At 35.0% G+C, this 17062-nt stretch overlaps 1 protein-coding gene across 1 annotated transcript in view; it reads right to left on the reverse strand.

Annotated features, from left to right (window-relative positions):
- LOC140166718 (uncharacterized) overlaps positions 1-17062 on the reverse strand; it is a 341892-nt gene that overhangs the window by 230375 nt on the left and 94455 nt on the right. The gene's annotated exons all lie outside the window — the stretch shown is intronic.

Here is a 17062-nt window from a genome sequence, read left to right on the forward strand (position 1 = left end):
TGTGTTTGATTTGCTAACGTAAGCACAAATTAGAAATATTGGCCACATAGGACTGGGCACTCCAGGGCTTGCCCTGAGCTAAATGTGCGTCACATAAAAGCCAGTCCTTTTAATGCACCATCATTATAGGTAAATAAGAAGATGCACAAATCTTCAATAGCTGATGAGTTGGCTCTCTGTCCGCTTGATTGTTTTTATGAAAGCTTAGCCATCTTCAATAGTCTAACTTTGTTGTACACATATTCTGTCCTTTAATATTACAAACCAGTATTCCTTGGGACTTTAATATTGGTCATAAAATAAACATAAATAACAACTCAATGATGATCCACTACTTAACATTTTAAAGGTTTAAAGGGCTTGGATAGCGACATTTTGAATTGCATTTTGAAAAAGAGGAATGTCCTGATGATATCAAATAATTTTGATTTTTTGAAATTCGCAAATTTAATATGTCTGATGTGCTCTCAGGTCCCACAAAAATACTATTCAAATGTTGCTTTCTGATTCCTCAAGCTTTAAAAAACCAAAAACTTAACAATGATCTTCTTATCATCAAAGCTGAGGCATATTTGATAGCAAAACAATGAAGAACATATTTTTTCAGTACTTTAACAACCAATCAGATTCCCCTCTTCATTTGTCATAAAGAGATGACATTTTGACAATTTTAATGATGATAAGTGAACATGAAAGGGTTGCAAGTGGCAGATCCTTCCATAAGCTTCCTGACAATCTATTTTGATGATTATACCTAATACGCACTCACAAAGATATTCTAATTGAAGAACATAAATGGCTTCATACTGGAGGTTTAATGCTTTATGACCAAAAATATCAACATTGCAGAAAAAATGAGGATTAATCATAATGGTAGATGAATATTGCACTTTTGGTCGCTCAAAGAAATAAATTGTGCACTATTTTGGTAATAACCTGCAATATGGCCAAATGTCTGCAGGGTTATTGCCTTCTACAAAATGTCATAATGAAAATAAAATATAATAATGATTGTTTAGTCATACAGGAATACACGAAAGCACTTTCAGTCGCATAGGAAAGAAACATTGTCAAATGCTTTATGAACATAAAAATAACAATCCGCAATAATGTTTCAGATTTTTTCCCCAAATTTGTATTAAATTTTCCCATTTACAAACATACCATGATAACACTAATGTACTTTAAACCCAAGCAATAAAATAAATTGCGCTATATCTGATGATTATAGTCATAATAATTGTAATCTATGCTAACGAGATAGTAGTGAATGAGTGCCTCTAATTGAAATAAGAGCCATGTGTTTATAACCACTTCCAAGTCATTAAGAAAATCAATCTTCAACCTGCAGCAATACACTTTTAATGAAGTTGTTTGGTCATTGAAGTACTTGAGTATTGAGCTGTTTTTCCTTCTTACTGTGTATGATCTGAGGCAATGGCAGTTGATGGTGATTAGGATATGCACAGACTTGTACCTCGTGAAAACTGCTGGTTTACATCTAGGACAGGTCAAAAGTTAATCAACTTTTGTACTTAGTTGGGGCTTATGGTTAGTTCTATGATTACGATATGCATATATTGAGCCATTTAATTTGTAATGTTTGTCATTTATCAATTAGGACACAAAGCTGTGCGAGATCTATATGCCCAATCCACTATTTCAACCTTGCTATAGCCCTGCATAAATTAAATATTAATTAATACTATATATACACTGCTACAGGGTTTTTGGAAAGTTTTAGGATCCATTTCAAAATTTGCACTAGTAATGTGAAAAGTTACACATTGAACTGATAATAGGGATTCAATGGATACATGTTCAACTAAACATGTGTTGTGGTTAGTTCTTGACAAGCTAAAATATGGAACAAAATCATTTCAATGCTATTAAGTCAAGAACCACAAGGTCTACATAACTGCCATTGCGATATATAAATTCTTAGATGGGTTCCGTCTTGCATAACTCGCTGCCATTTTAATGAAATGATTTCCCTTTTCCCTATAGAATATGCCAAGAAGATGTCACAAGGGGTTTTACACTGAGTGCAATCTTTAATGAAAACTTGCCACTGAAATATTTGTAGAAAAGGTCACAAGTGCACCAAATGTGAATAAAAACCAAATTGGAACAAAGTTTTCATTCAAGAAGCTTCTGTACCATCTTCAACTGCATAGCCAATCTCCCGTGCCGATATTTTTACATGAGACCATGACGTAGATGATGATATCACAAACTTTGGACAAAATATTTAGCTATTACGCCTCAAGAGTAATATCTCCTTACCGTTGAAAGATTAATGATCTCGCTCTCTGTGATTTAAAACATACTGTCCATCAAAGCCAATATTTGATGTGAAATGGCTCTAAATCAAACACATATTTCTGTACAGTGTCAATGCACGAGAAAATGTTTGTCACTGCAATGTAAAGAAAGTTCTGATTAAGAAATGGTTTTGTTAATGAGTAGTAAAATATCAAATGGTACATGGTAGCTTGACAATGAAAAATGCTTTACAAAGGTACTGCTGCCAGCAGATAACAATTAACTTTACACAAAAATAAGAAGCATGTACATTAGATAGCAAGTTGGCCTGTGGAATTACCATCTTTTAATGCTGATGAAAGATAGCAATCACAGCATTTTTATTTTGCTATCATCAGTAGACAGCAAACTGTCCTTTGTGGAAATGGTGTCTTCAGAAGATAGCAAGGCATGTCATGGTGTGCTCAGTATAGCAAGTTGTGTTGCGAAATTCAGTTGTTAGAAGGAATCAATCAAGAAAGCTATCATCAGTAGACAGTACGTATAAGAATCATAATGACATTTTCAGTTATTATCTGTTATTAGCTCCAGTGAATATTGTAAAAGGTATTAGCTTTTTATTTTGAAATATCAATGCAACACTGACGTAGTGTTGGTTTTCATGCTCCTCCAGTATGAATATTTACCTAATTCTACCCAGATCACAGTATGCATGAGGTATCACTGGATTTGGAACAGAAAAATAATAGTGTTTCGTTTAGAAGGTAGCCATCAAGACTTGTACAAATGCTATCATCAGTAGATACAAGATACAAGTCTCTACAAGAGTACATTATGATATTGTTACAAATGCTATCATCAGTAGATAGCAAGTCTCTAAAAAGAGTACAATATCAAATTGTCACAAATGCTATCATCAGTAGATAGCAAATCTCTAAAAATTAGTACATTATCAAATTGTCACTAATGCTATCAGCAGTAGATAGCAAGTCTCTAAAAAAGAGTACAATATCAAATTGTCACAAATGCTATCATCAGTAGATAGCAAGTCTCTAAAAAGAGTACATTATCAAATTGTCACAAATGCTATCATCAGTAGATAGCAAGTCTCTAAAAAAAGAGTACAATATCAAATTTTCACAAATGCTATCATCAGTAGATAGCAAGTCTCTAAAAAGAGTACAATATCAAATTGTCACAAATGCTATCATCAGTAGATAGCAAGTCTCTAAAAAGAGTACAATATCATATTGTCACAAATGCTATCATCAGTAGATAGCAAGTATCTAAAGAGTACATTATCAAATAGTCACAAATGCTATCATCAGTAGATAGCAAGTCTCTAAAAAAGAGTACAATATCAAATTGTCACAAATGCTATCATCAGTAGATATTAAGTCTCTAAAAAAAAGAGTACAATATCAAATTTTCACAAATGCTATCATCAGTAGATAGCAAGTCTCTAAAAATTAGTACATTATCAAATTGTCACAAATGCTATCAGCAGTAGATAGCAAGTCTCTAAAAGAGTACAATATCAAATTTTCACAAATGCTATCATCAGTAGATAGCAAGTCTCTAAAAAGAATACAATATCAAATTGTCACAAATGCTATCATCAGTAGATAGCAAGTCTCTAAAAAGAGTACAATATCAAATTGTTACAAATGCTATCATCAGTGGATAGCAAGTCTCTAAAAAGAGTACATTATCAAATAGTCACAAATGCTATCATCAGTAGATAGCAAGTCTCTAAAAAAGAGTACAATATCAAATTGTCACAAATGCTATTAGCAGTAGATAGCAAGTCTCTTAAAAGAGTACAATATCAAATTGTCTCTAAAAAGAATACTTTATTATGTTGTCACAAATGCTATCATCAGTAGATAGCAAGTCTCTAAAAAGAGTACTTTATTATGTTGTCACAAATGCTATCATCAGTAGATAGCAAGTCTCGTAAAAGAGTACATTATCAAATTGTCACAAATGCTATCATCAGTAGATAGCAAGTCTCTAAAAAGAGTACATTATCAAATAGTCATAAATGCTATCATCAGTAGATAGCAAGTCTCTACAAAGAGTACATTATCAAATTGTCACAAATGCTATCATCAGTAGATAGCAAGTCTCTAAAAAGAATACTTTATTATGTTGTCACAAATGCTATCATCAGTAGATAGCAAGTCTCTAAAAAGAGTACTTTATTATGTTGTCACAAATGCTATCATCAGTAGATAGCAAGTCTCGTAAAAGAGTACATTATCAAATTGTCACAAATGCTATCATCAGTAGATAGCAAGTCTCTAAAAAGAGTACATTATCAAATAGTCATAAATGCTATCATCAGTAGATAGCAAGTCTCTACAAAGAGTACATTATCAAATTGTCACAAATGCTATCATCAGTAGATAGCAAGTCTCTAAAAAGAGTACTTTATTATGTTGTCACAAATGCTATCATCAGTAGATAGCAAGTCTCTTAAAAGAGTACATTATCAAATTGTCATAAATGCTATCATCAGTAGATAGCAAGTCTCTAAAAAGAGTACAATATCAAATTGTCATAAATGCTATCATCAGTAGATAGCAAGTCTCTAAAAAATAGTACATTATGACATTGTCACATATGTTATCATTAGTAGATAGCAAGTCAATAAAAAAGAGTATATTAACTTATGATGGACAGAATAATGCTTTCTTTAGTAAAAAGCCAATCAATATGCAAAATTGTGACTGTGGTAATTGACAATTGTTACTATTTAAAGTTTGATAAAAAAACACATATCTTCAGTAGATAGCAAGTTACTTTATAAAAGACATGATCCTATATATATACCTAAATTACAAAATTACTCGAAACTAGAGCAAATTAGTTGACATCACATAAAAGGTAAAGGTAAAGGAGACGATCCTGTATAAACAGTGATTGAATGCCGGTACCCATTTATACACCTGGGTGGAGGGGAGTATTCGAGATAAAGTGCCTTACTCAAGGGCACAACATGATGGCATCACCAGGGCTTGAACCCGCAACCTTCCGATTACGAGTCAGAGCCCGTTCCGCTCGGCCACTGTGCTCTCATTGACACACATACTTTACATCAATATGAGAACGAGAACGCTTAATGCCATGCTATCTTCAGTAGATAGCACTCACATTACAAAAACTTCAGTAGATAGATAGTTCCTTTAAAGGATAGTTACATTGAGTTATGAACTGGATACTGACTATAATATAAGAAGCATCTACCAATCCACATACACATTAGATGCTAGTATCTTCAGTAAATACCAATCAACAGAAAATTACTGTCTTCAGTAGAAAGCAAGTTACTCCTAGTACGATTTAATTGTTAATCCCTTGAACTAGAGCATAACATCCATCCACCTACCAGTGATTGGTATAGTTATAGATGTCTTACAACAACGAGAACAAAGCCTTATAGTGGACATCCACACAGTCTCTAGAGTATGCAAACAAATTACAGTGTCAAATGGTCTGAATGACCCTTTTGTGGACAAAAGGACAGTCTCATAAACTCCCAATCACTCCTCTTATACCTTATTGGATTGTGTCACCAGCAATTTATAATCTTCCTGTGGAAAAGGGTAGGCAGAACAATTTTGGCTCTGGTTTGGTCAGTTCAATAAAGCTTCTTTTTAATCAAGTACCTTGCATCTTGAAAATACACTAACAAGTTTTGAAACTGATACAGTGTATACAACAAGCATGGGTTTTCTAACATGAAAAATCTCAGCATAGTTTTAAGCATACTATCATTTGTGATTTAAGGCAGTAATTCAATGAAACTTTTATGACTAATTTCCAGGTAATGATATGAATTGAAGTGGCTGCACCCACAACAGAAGGAAGTGGAACATACTACATACCAAGCATGCAAGTGATTGGCACACCTACCTTTTTGCTTATACTACCTGATTATGAGTTAAGTATTTATTTCGTGATACAGGTGCAACTGCATTTAACACCACTTGTGGAAGGATGGAAGACTTATAGGATCACCCAATACCCACTTTGTACCATTGACAAATTCTCAAGGGTATTCCGCTCAAAGATTTGTACATCCGTTGGGACCATCCACCAAATATTGGGGAACCCTGCTCCATGTAAGTTGATCTGTTAATATACCCTTCAGTCCCATATGAGGATTGAGTCATGATGAATTACCTTACACAACAGATTTACGCTTTTAATTATCACCAAGTCAGACATTTAAATGTCCCACTAAGCTCATCATGAAACCAAACACACACACAAGATCACATTGTTTGTAAAAAAAAAGTCATTTTCAGACTAAAAAATGTGTATGTTTAACTTTGCAACTTGATCTGTTGTTGATTTTCTACCTCTAGCATTTATCCAACCCAGACCAAATATACACATCTTATAGAGTTTACCTTAAAGGGGTAAATGCATACAGAATATCCCCTTGTCTTCACTTACACAATATCAATCTAAATAACACCAGGTCTCACTTTAACACATTTGAATAGTAATCATGGCACAGTTCTCAACAACTTATACCGATGATATCCTAAAAATGAATTAAAGTATAAATCTCCCTCAATCCATTTTCATTTGAATAAACCCAATAAAAGCAAGTTTTTCTATATCTATGCCCTTGTGTGCTGACAAAAGTCGATACACTGCTAGCGGAGGGGCCCATGGGTAATAATTGCAAGGCGGTACACACACGACTTTGTAACAGTAAATCTTATTCACAGCAAAAACTTTTGGTGATAACATTTTATGACGGACAAGCTTTCAAATCAATTGCAGGATACAAATAGATAAGTATCATCGTGGAGTGCCCTTAAGCCGAACAAGCTCGTATTGCCTCCATCATAACCATCCAAGCAAACTTTATCTACCTATCTATCCCAACACGCTGCTTAAACTAGAGACACCAATATCTTTCTGTATATTCATTGTGCTATCAAAATTATTATTTTACAACACCTTAAGCAAATGCAATTTGTAATTAAATTTGTACGCTGAGAAAAAAATTGATTGAAACACCCAGATCTGTCAAAGTGAAAAGAAAAGAAAATGAGACAAGACCTTGGTGTGAGATTTAAAACTAAAAGACAAGTTGGGAATATTTCTATTAAGAATGAAATGCATATCACGTGTGTGGTAAGCTTACATGGCAATGATGGATTTGAAAGTCATATCACATAGGCAGACATCTTACTAGGATCCTGTATAAGCTCATCTGTCAGGACAAAGTTCTTCAATCATAATATGTTTGTACATTCATAGTATGACCTTTGAATATGTTGGGTACAAAAACTCATATTCCACAACTTGAGGTCAAATTGTGAGATATGATTGTTGAATTAAGGTTATTGAACTGTGCCACTGCAATGATGTTATTTTGGCTCATAGTGTCTGTATGGTGCCAAATGATGTACCAATAATAAGTAATCCAACCCAAGGTATAGACAAGTATGAAAAATAATAACATACATAACCAAAATATTGCTCTAGTGTACACAACATAGGGACTATACGCCAATGACGGATTTCAACAACATGTGTATTCCGTTTCGGCTCAAATCAGATATGAAATTAAAGGTAAAAGCCGCTTCTGAAATCCACCTAGCATAATCAACCAAGTGCAGGCGTATATGTCATGGTAGTGAGGTGTATCGCTCTATGCTTGGCATAGTGAGCACACACATAGAGCTTAATCTAAATACGGAAGGCCCTTTGATATAAACCGAGAGGCAAGGTGATATGATTAGGGCTTGCTAACTCACAGGTACAGTTGACCATTTAAATTGTAAATGCCAACCACACATTTCAGCCATGTGGTTGCACACATACATAAACGCACCATTGCTACATAATTTGCAATGTGGCATTTCTGTCACACTATTCTAATGGCACAAATTATGCATTTATCTCCATTTAATAATCTCATCTCAAGTGTACCCAAAGCATTCACAGGTCACTGCTATGAATGTATAAACATACCAGGGTTAAAGAATTGTGTCCTGACAGATGAGCATTAGTTTGAGATCCCTGTGTTTTTAGATATCACAAATATTCAAATTGTGTATAGTGGTTATTTTTGTGTACAGATAGTTTTGCAGTGCAGAAAACTTTTGTGCGTGTTTATATTTTCACAAAATTAATGCCTTACCAATGTTATCATATGATAAAATTTAATATTTGTTTGTTGTTCGATTTGTGATATAACCTCTATTCATGAAAATACCACTTATGTAGTGTTCATTTTCTACTGTCATAAGAGCACATGGTTATAGGTGAAAGGCGCCATGCTGCACAGTGTTGCAAAATGATTCTGTTATCTGTAAGCTCATATCAAGCACCAATGAACCAATGCTCAGTCATCCATATTTATAGAGATTTCAAATTAAGTATGAAAATGGTAAATGTGAGATGAAAAATCGTTTAGAATTATGACAATGTCGTCTGCTTTCAAAACCTGCACGTACACAAGGAGTTATAGTACACAATGAAGTGCATTGGATGCTATTGCGGAAAGGCAAAGACAGGGGGTTGAAAAAAGATGAAGAGAACACACCTCCCAAATGCAATTTATCAAGTTGACAGGGTATTTATTCATGATAAAAGTCAGAATACCCCATCAGATCAATTGAAATTTGCACAATAATTTCCTGATCAAATAGACGACAACACTGACGCTTCAATTCCACTGATGCCAAAATAAGAAATGGATAGCCACCACTGAGCAATCTCCATAAAGTAAGCAAGGTATAGAGCACTTAAAGTAATACTAGCACTAGCTCCTTGTCACCTACAAAGCTTGAGTAAGTTGAGTAACACAGCGTAACAATACACTTGCATTTTGCCGTAACCAGTAATTGAGATTTGTGGTGTAGTTTCATGGCAATCTAGTCTAGTGGGTGCGATGTTTTGAAACATGTGCTCTATTTTACAATGATCAAGCTCACTTTTTTGTTACGGCAGAGGAGACTACTTTATCTTTTTGTATACCTATCTCTTCCTTCTTCTTCTTTCTTTGCTCTCATCACCATCTCTTGTTGCTTTTTTTATTCCTCTGCCTCTTGCATGTCTTATGATTATATCTCATCCACTCTTTCTGCCACTTTCGAACTTCTTTCTCATTGTCCCTTTTTTCTGCTTTCAATAATCTGCCTCCTTTCATCAGTAACTGGTCTTTCTTATTCGTCATTGTTTTTCATCTTTCTTTTTCTCTCCTCTTCTTCCCTCTCCTTCTCAACTCAAAATTAGAAGGACTTATCCCACACCATAAAAACAATTACAGAGCCCCCTTGTAACTCAAATAAAATAAAAACTCTTTTTCCTCTTTTCTCCTCACCGTCTAAAACTCTACTCTTCACAAATCAACTCTCCTCCCATTTTAACACAACTCAAACTCAATTCATCTCAACTCTCTCTTCTCGCCTCTCCATTCTTCACTCCTTCTCAACACAACTCTCCCTCCCATTTTTAACTTAACTCATCACAACTCTCCTCCTCTCTCTATTCTTCTCTTCTCAACACATCTCTCCCTTTCCCTCCCTCATTACATTTGTAACTCAACTCAAAACTCATCTCAACTCTCCTCCCCTCTCCATTCTCCTCCTCTTATCAACACAACCTCCTCTCCTCTTTGGTTAGATGGACCTGTGATTATCAATAATCACATCTGAAGCAAATATGTGCATATCCAAATCTAAAGGACTATGAAAAATTTACAAAACTAAATAATCTGAGACAATCAATTCATCTTTGCAATAGTAATATTTTCCTACCACCATCCTGTACCCCTTTGTCTGCTCTTTGCCTCACAAGAAGTTGAAATACATTCATCCCATAATTCCTTAGGTTTAGTACTGGCACCAACTGTGTGAAAACTCAGTCTCAACTGGATTCTCATAAGAGAGCAGAACAATGCATCATGGGAATGCAAACACTCATCCTTTGGTGTGCCTCTCCATTAGTAATAATGCATAAAACATGCTCGCATCGTAAACCCTACAGGAATCTCTAGTAAACATTTCATCATTATATCTAGGCTACTAAACAATCCCCCATCGGCCATACACCGGAGTTAGCAAACAGTCTAATAACTTACAAATGATTAATATATCTTCAACATCTCGATTCAATCTTTCACACACAAACATACACCTACCTAGCTACTTGCGTATCCAAAGGCTAAATAATTATTTAAGAATAGTTACTTCTGCACTGAGCAAAATCAAATATTAACTAGAAGGTTATTAATTAAGTAAAGGCAAAGTCATGCCTGAGACCATCCAGCATAAAATATGATTATTTTCGGCTGCTTTGAAATTTCACACTGACCAAGATGAATCTATAACTGCAGTTGTTATAGCGTTTTTAAATCTCTTGAATAGTACTTGGTCTAGTTTGACATTCAAACATCTTATCCTGAAAGATAGACTTTGTATATATACAGTTAAAGTTTCAGTTTGATCTTTGCTTCCATTTGGATGTTAGCAGCATCACTGGAAGCAGAGATGGTCAGTTAGCCACAACAAAAACCACATTTTCCATTGATATTGCCCCTTCCCTTAAACATAGTTTACACATATCATTTTGGATTGGTGATATTGTAAATAATGTAGTCTTGTGATAGATGACCAATGTTACAAATTTGATGAAGTAACATAGGTGGATATCAGGTTGATAACCCGAGTGTCAGTCTTCAATGGCAGAATTGACTTTTTGATGTTTGGTGCAAATATCATTAAATTATACAAACTTGATATGAGAGATAGTTTTTGATGGTGCATATATGAAAATATTTTTCAACAAAAATAAGGATTTAATAATTCATATTTAGTTCACCGTAGGCAACATACTAAGCAGACAATTCCCCACCAACTTGAAGGTGAGATGGTGCGGCAACATTAAATAGATTTATTAAAATTGCATTATTCGCTGAACCAGAGCTATCAAATTATTATTTCTTCTAAAATACACGCTGTGTATATATTTATCGCCACATACAATGGAAAGTGTTATCAAATGTTGCTATCTATAGATCGGTTTGTTATGGGCAAAGAAATATCAAATGTTTTTTTATCAAATCTAGACAATGGGGCCTAAGCGTTAGCATAACAGAGCGGAGCAATTTACCTCGCCTGTAGACAGCGGCAGGAATGTGATACTTTCTTTTATTTCACTACAAGTCCGAAACCATCTCAATTCTAAGGCAAAGTTCTACACCCTGCATTCATCAGTATAGTCTTAAATTTTACTTCATGATCTGTGGAGCATGAGGTTTAGTAAGCACCATAATGAGGTCACTCTTTTTATGTACACACATATCAGGGGTTAAAGGACTTTGACTTCAGGAAATATATATGTATGAGACACTAGCATTTGATGACGATAAAAGTGTCGTCTCCGGTCATCACAAAATTAAATCTATATTTCATCTATAGATCAAGCTACAAAATTTCAAAAGGAGATGCTTCCTGTTTTGATGTGCAATATTTTGATTTGGCTAGTGAGTCAACAAGCTTTATAAAAGGAACTTACTAAACATGTGGACAGTTTACTACCAATCAATGGGAAATGCAAAAACACTGGAATACCCATTGGGAGCTGATAGGGGCTACATGTTTACTCCCCCTTCCAAAATGTAAAACAAAATACCTATTTTGCCACAGAGCTGTACCAGCCCCCGAGATTGAAGGTTTTTGGGCTTAAGCTTAATAAGACAGACAACATACATATTTTCCATCATATTCTTATTTTCATTCTTCATGCGGTAAGATGTCAAACATTTTCATCTTTTTGGACACAGTTCTTTAACCTTAGCATATGTGATGCGATCAAGCAAAATCAGTCGGAACTCGGAAATATTAAAGTTTAAGTTTCTTATAAGATAGTAAGAGGCATTTACAAAGCTGCAAATATTTCCTTTGTTTGGCTATATCTCAAAATCAGTATTTCCGAGTTCCGACTGATTTTGCTTGATCGCATCACATATATGTACATAATCAGAATGACCTGTCAGCGTTCCCGGGTACAAAACTCCACAACCTGATATCAAAGTTTGAGATATGATTATCAAATTGAGTTGAATATATTTTGCCACTGGAAATTAGAATATAGAGGGTGCACAAAAACACCAAAATCAACTTGTCCTTTACCTTTGAACAAAATCAAAGTCTCTAACACAATAGTAGCAACTTGTGGCAAAATATTTTGAAAAACATGTCAGTTAATACCCCAGAACAAAATGTACATGCTATTTGTGCCCATCTGGTTCACATGTAGCCACCTGGATACACATTGCACTGATCATGCAGATCCCCCACAAGTTGTCGATTTTATCCTGGGTCTATACTGTATCCCATCTAATGCTTCTAAAGCCAATCTTCTGCAGACACTAAGATGGCGGAGACATGATGATCGCCAAACAAACAAAACAGCAATCTACATATCAAGATGCAATGATACAATACCCAATTGCAAAACAATCTCATCTACCTGCCAAAGTCCTATCTCATTCTACATCCACATATGTGAGTCCCAGTGGACCTCTATCCTTTTCGCTACTTTTCAATAAAAACAAGTCTTAATTTGAAAGTTTGTTATCAATGTGGTAATCAACTCGTAATCAAAGGATTGTTAGTTGCACAACAAAAGTGTCATGGTGATCCAAACTTGGTACAAGTCTATCTGCTTTGTCCAATTTCTCTAATGCTCGCTTTTTAGAAACATGAAGCAACGGCATCAGTGCACCTTTCAGTGCAATAACGAGTGCATTACCGTTATTGAATTGTTGGTTGCTGGATAAATGTGTTCACAATTTCTTTAAACATGCCAAATGAAATACATAGATGCATACCGCCTCTAGTTGTAGCTGTTTCTAAAAGCTTAGGTAGTACTACACCCCTGATAAATTTTAGACTAATGCATTTTTCTCAAAAAATAACTATACACTGGTAACAAAAGTTATGTATATTATAGGGGCAAGGAATCCAATTACTACACTGAAATTTCAGTGATTCAAGACAAGTGGTTCACTATATATGTTAAGAAATGAGGTACATTCTTGCGGTACCTCTTTTCTTATCATAAATAGCATACCACTTGTCTTGAGTCACTGAAATTCCAGTGTAGTAACTGGATTCCTTGCCCTAGTATAATATACATTTTTGTAACAAGCGTGTTATTATATTTTGAGAAAAATGCAAAAACATTCACAAATTTATCAAGGGGTGTAGTACCACCTTAATGTATCATCGGTTATGGTTACAGGGATGTCAAATAGTAAATATTTACAAATGAAACAAAATGTTTTGGATAAAAGCTTTAGGATATTGAAATTGGCAAAATTATATTGTGTATGGTCACAGGAAAGGCATCAAAATATAGTCAAAGTAACCAAAATGTGGGTTGTAAAGAAAAACATTGAAAATGCCTCAAAAGTGGGTCAGTCAGTCATGACTATCCCAAATGTCCTTTTTACTATGATCTAATCATGCCAATGGTAAGACCAGTTTTAGCTATAGTCTATCTCGTCTGCAGTTGAGAATAACACCATGTTGGATCTCGCAGTGGCAGATTTGAATCACACACCCTAACTTAATCCCGTGGGACATATATACAATGTGTATTGTGTAGAAGGGTGATTTGTCTGTACGCTATTGATGTAACTACGTAAAGGCACTGATTCAAATCTGGGATTGTACAACAAAATCCACTGCAAAATCCAACATGGTGTTACTCACAACTTTTAGAAGAGACATAATAATTATGCATGATACTTTGTAACACTCTTGATTTTGTGTGAACATTGCTTGTCTGTCTGTCTACCTGTCTGTTTGTTCATTCCTCATAAAGGGTGTGAAACACTGTGAAGCATTTTGGTCAAACCAATGATACTGAGCAAAATATCACAGAAGCTTAAAAAATTCCTTCAAACCATTATCTTTTTTCACAAACCAACAGATCTTGACTCAAGTCTAGTATCATATAGAGAGACTACAGTGATTTTTCATGTGACAGTCTGATTCAGTCTAATCAGAGAAGTCACACCCCATCACACTTCTCTACGGCTGATATCTCATCTTATTCACTATGTACAAAATATCCTAATCAACTATTTATCACCCTTTATAGACCAGGAATTAATTAATCCACTCAGCTCATCACACAAACAAACAGACAGACATTCCAAATAAATGTGATCGCTCTTCTCTGCTTAATTAATCCTGCAAGTTGATTGATTTTATTTTGCATTATTACGATGCAACACTGCACGAACAGTCTATAAATCAGATCATAGAAACCGGATTAACACTTTATTTTCCAGTAATTTACTTTTGGCACAAATATGAAAGGTCAAGCTTTGCTATGAATGATTCTCTTTTTCTTAATGTCAAATCTGATAGAGACACTTGGCAGTTGGTGCTCTATACCTCGTTATATTCGTGAGGGTTTTATATTCACGAATTTTGCAATTGGATGTGCAGTCGCGAAAACAACAACACACGAAAATAAAGTTTTTATCAAGTTACTTTACATATACCATACATAAACAATTCCTGCATTTTAAAAGAAAATCATGAAAAACTCTGCACGTGAAAATTACAGTAAGTTTTACAATACCATTTTATGAAACTCACATTTTTGATACTGCCAATCTGTACCAAATCTGGATTATAAATACAGTCTACAAACATATTGAGGCAACATGTGTGAGCTTATATAACCTGGACTGATTCAACCAAAAGAGGATTTAAATATCATGCCCCTCTACTTCTTTGTGTGATACTGAAACAATCTACTGCTCTCCTTAAATCTGATATAGGAGAATGATTTTTAGCTCTCCTTAATTGACCATACTTTCCTTACATTCTATTGTAAATGCTCTAAATAGCTCTCCTTGAAGGCTCCAGAAGAGCTATTTAATGCTCCCCTGCAAATTCCAAAAGACAGTCCCAGTGTTCCCCCATATCCCATTCCACACAATGTGCAGACCATTATTAGAAAGGAAAGTGTCAGGCTCAGAATTCAACACAACTGGATCCTTCCCAATTTCATGCCACAGTATGGTGTTACCAAAGTCATTACACCCAGGCAATTTAAATATACACTTTACTCGATTAGAAGAGATGTATGCAAATTTGCTACCCTTGGTAGTCATGGCCTAGTTCCCTAAATGCCAAAAAACCCTTCTCCTCCAAGTTTGTGGGTGTTCCAATATCTGTGGTGTTACAGATTGTACATTACTATAATCCAGATCTCTACAATGCAGAATATTCCATACTAAAACCTAGCCTACTTTGTAGTCCCTTTTTGAACAACAATTTGCCCCAGCTAGCTGTACCTTTCCACAAATATAACACATCCGCAGTGACTGCTCTGCTCAGGGGCACCATGGTTTTAGGATGGGAGTAGTTCTTGTACCGAATGCCATTTCATTGAGATGAGTTGATATCAGAATATAGATTTCAAAAAGGGCTACAAAGTAGACTACACTTAACTAATTAGAAGTGCAATGTTGATAGCCACACACTGAAGCATTTAGTTCCTAGAGATTTCAAAAGAGGGTAGCTATACTGTGTCTCGGTGTCTCATCTCAAGTTGAAAGTAATGACATTTTGGATTTTGGCAGATTCGAATCAGTCCATTTACGACGTTGCATCACCACTGTACAGACAAATTGCCCTTCTTCACATATAAACTCTACAGCATTAGGTTAGGTGCACGATTCAAATCTGCCACTGCGAAATCCAACATAACAAGGCGTTAACTCTCAACTTGAGATGAGACACACTATAAAAGATATAGCTTTGATATTTCTTTTACGCTAAGTTTATGCTACCTGTCACAATTGCCTGCTGCATAAAAGCGGGTGTTTTCTGGGCCATTTCCGCCATACATTTTAATTTACTGGCATTTAAAGTTGTTACTGTGATTTAACTGGGTGTTACTCTGTAGTTTGATTAAGTAAATGGAGTAATGATGCTTGTCAAGTCGCTTACATGCACTTCACATTTAGTAGAAGTGGGATACGGGTACCAAGATCAATGCGATCAATCACTGCGATCAATTAACTTGATCAATCAAATCAATCTAGTTCGTACAAATAACTTGATTAAAATGTATTTGTAGCTTGATGACTTGGGGTGTGCTGGGGTGTGTAGGGGTGTGTGTGATATTGTGCATATGTGCACTTGTACATTTCATTGTGTTCATTATTTACTTGGTTTGCAGGCAGTTAAGGGGTACTACACCCCGCTTAAATTTAATGCCTATTTTTGCATTTTTCTTAAAATTATAGCGCATTGGGGACAAGTAAGATATGTATATTATAGGGGCAAGGACTACAACTACTGCACTGTAAATTTTATTTCAGCACAGACAACAGTTGTGGGGTTACAGTCAAAAATGAGGGAAAACCAATATTTGATCAATAAATCAATAACTACTTGCTTTGAGTTGCTGAATTTTCAGTACAGTGGTTGTAGTCCTTGCCCCTATAAAATACATATCTTACTTGTCACCAATGTGCTATAATTTTGAGAAAAATGCAAAAATAGGCATAAATTGGCCAGGGGTGTAATAGTACCCCTTAAGCATCACAGTCCAATATGGTAGAAACAAGCTTTTTGTCCTTTTAATGGTGATTATATCTTATGTGCATGTTGTATCACTTTAGACTGGAATTAATTGCATTATTTTACTGGCTAAGTCTTATAACCAAACAAGTCCCGCACATAAAATCTCCAAAATTACCGATAAAGGCAGTCGACCATGACTGCAAAAC

Source organism: Amphiura filiformis, chromosome 12 (assembly GCF_039555335.1).
Source record: "Amphiura filiformis chromosome 12, Afil_fr2py, whole genome shotgun sequence".
NCBI lineage: Eukaryota > Metazoa > Echinodermata > Ophiuroidea > Amphilepidida > Amphiuridae > Amphiura > Amphiura filiformis.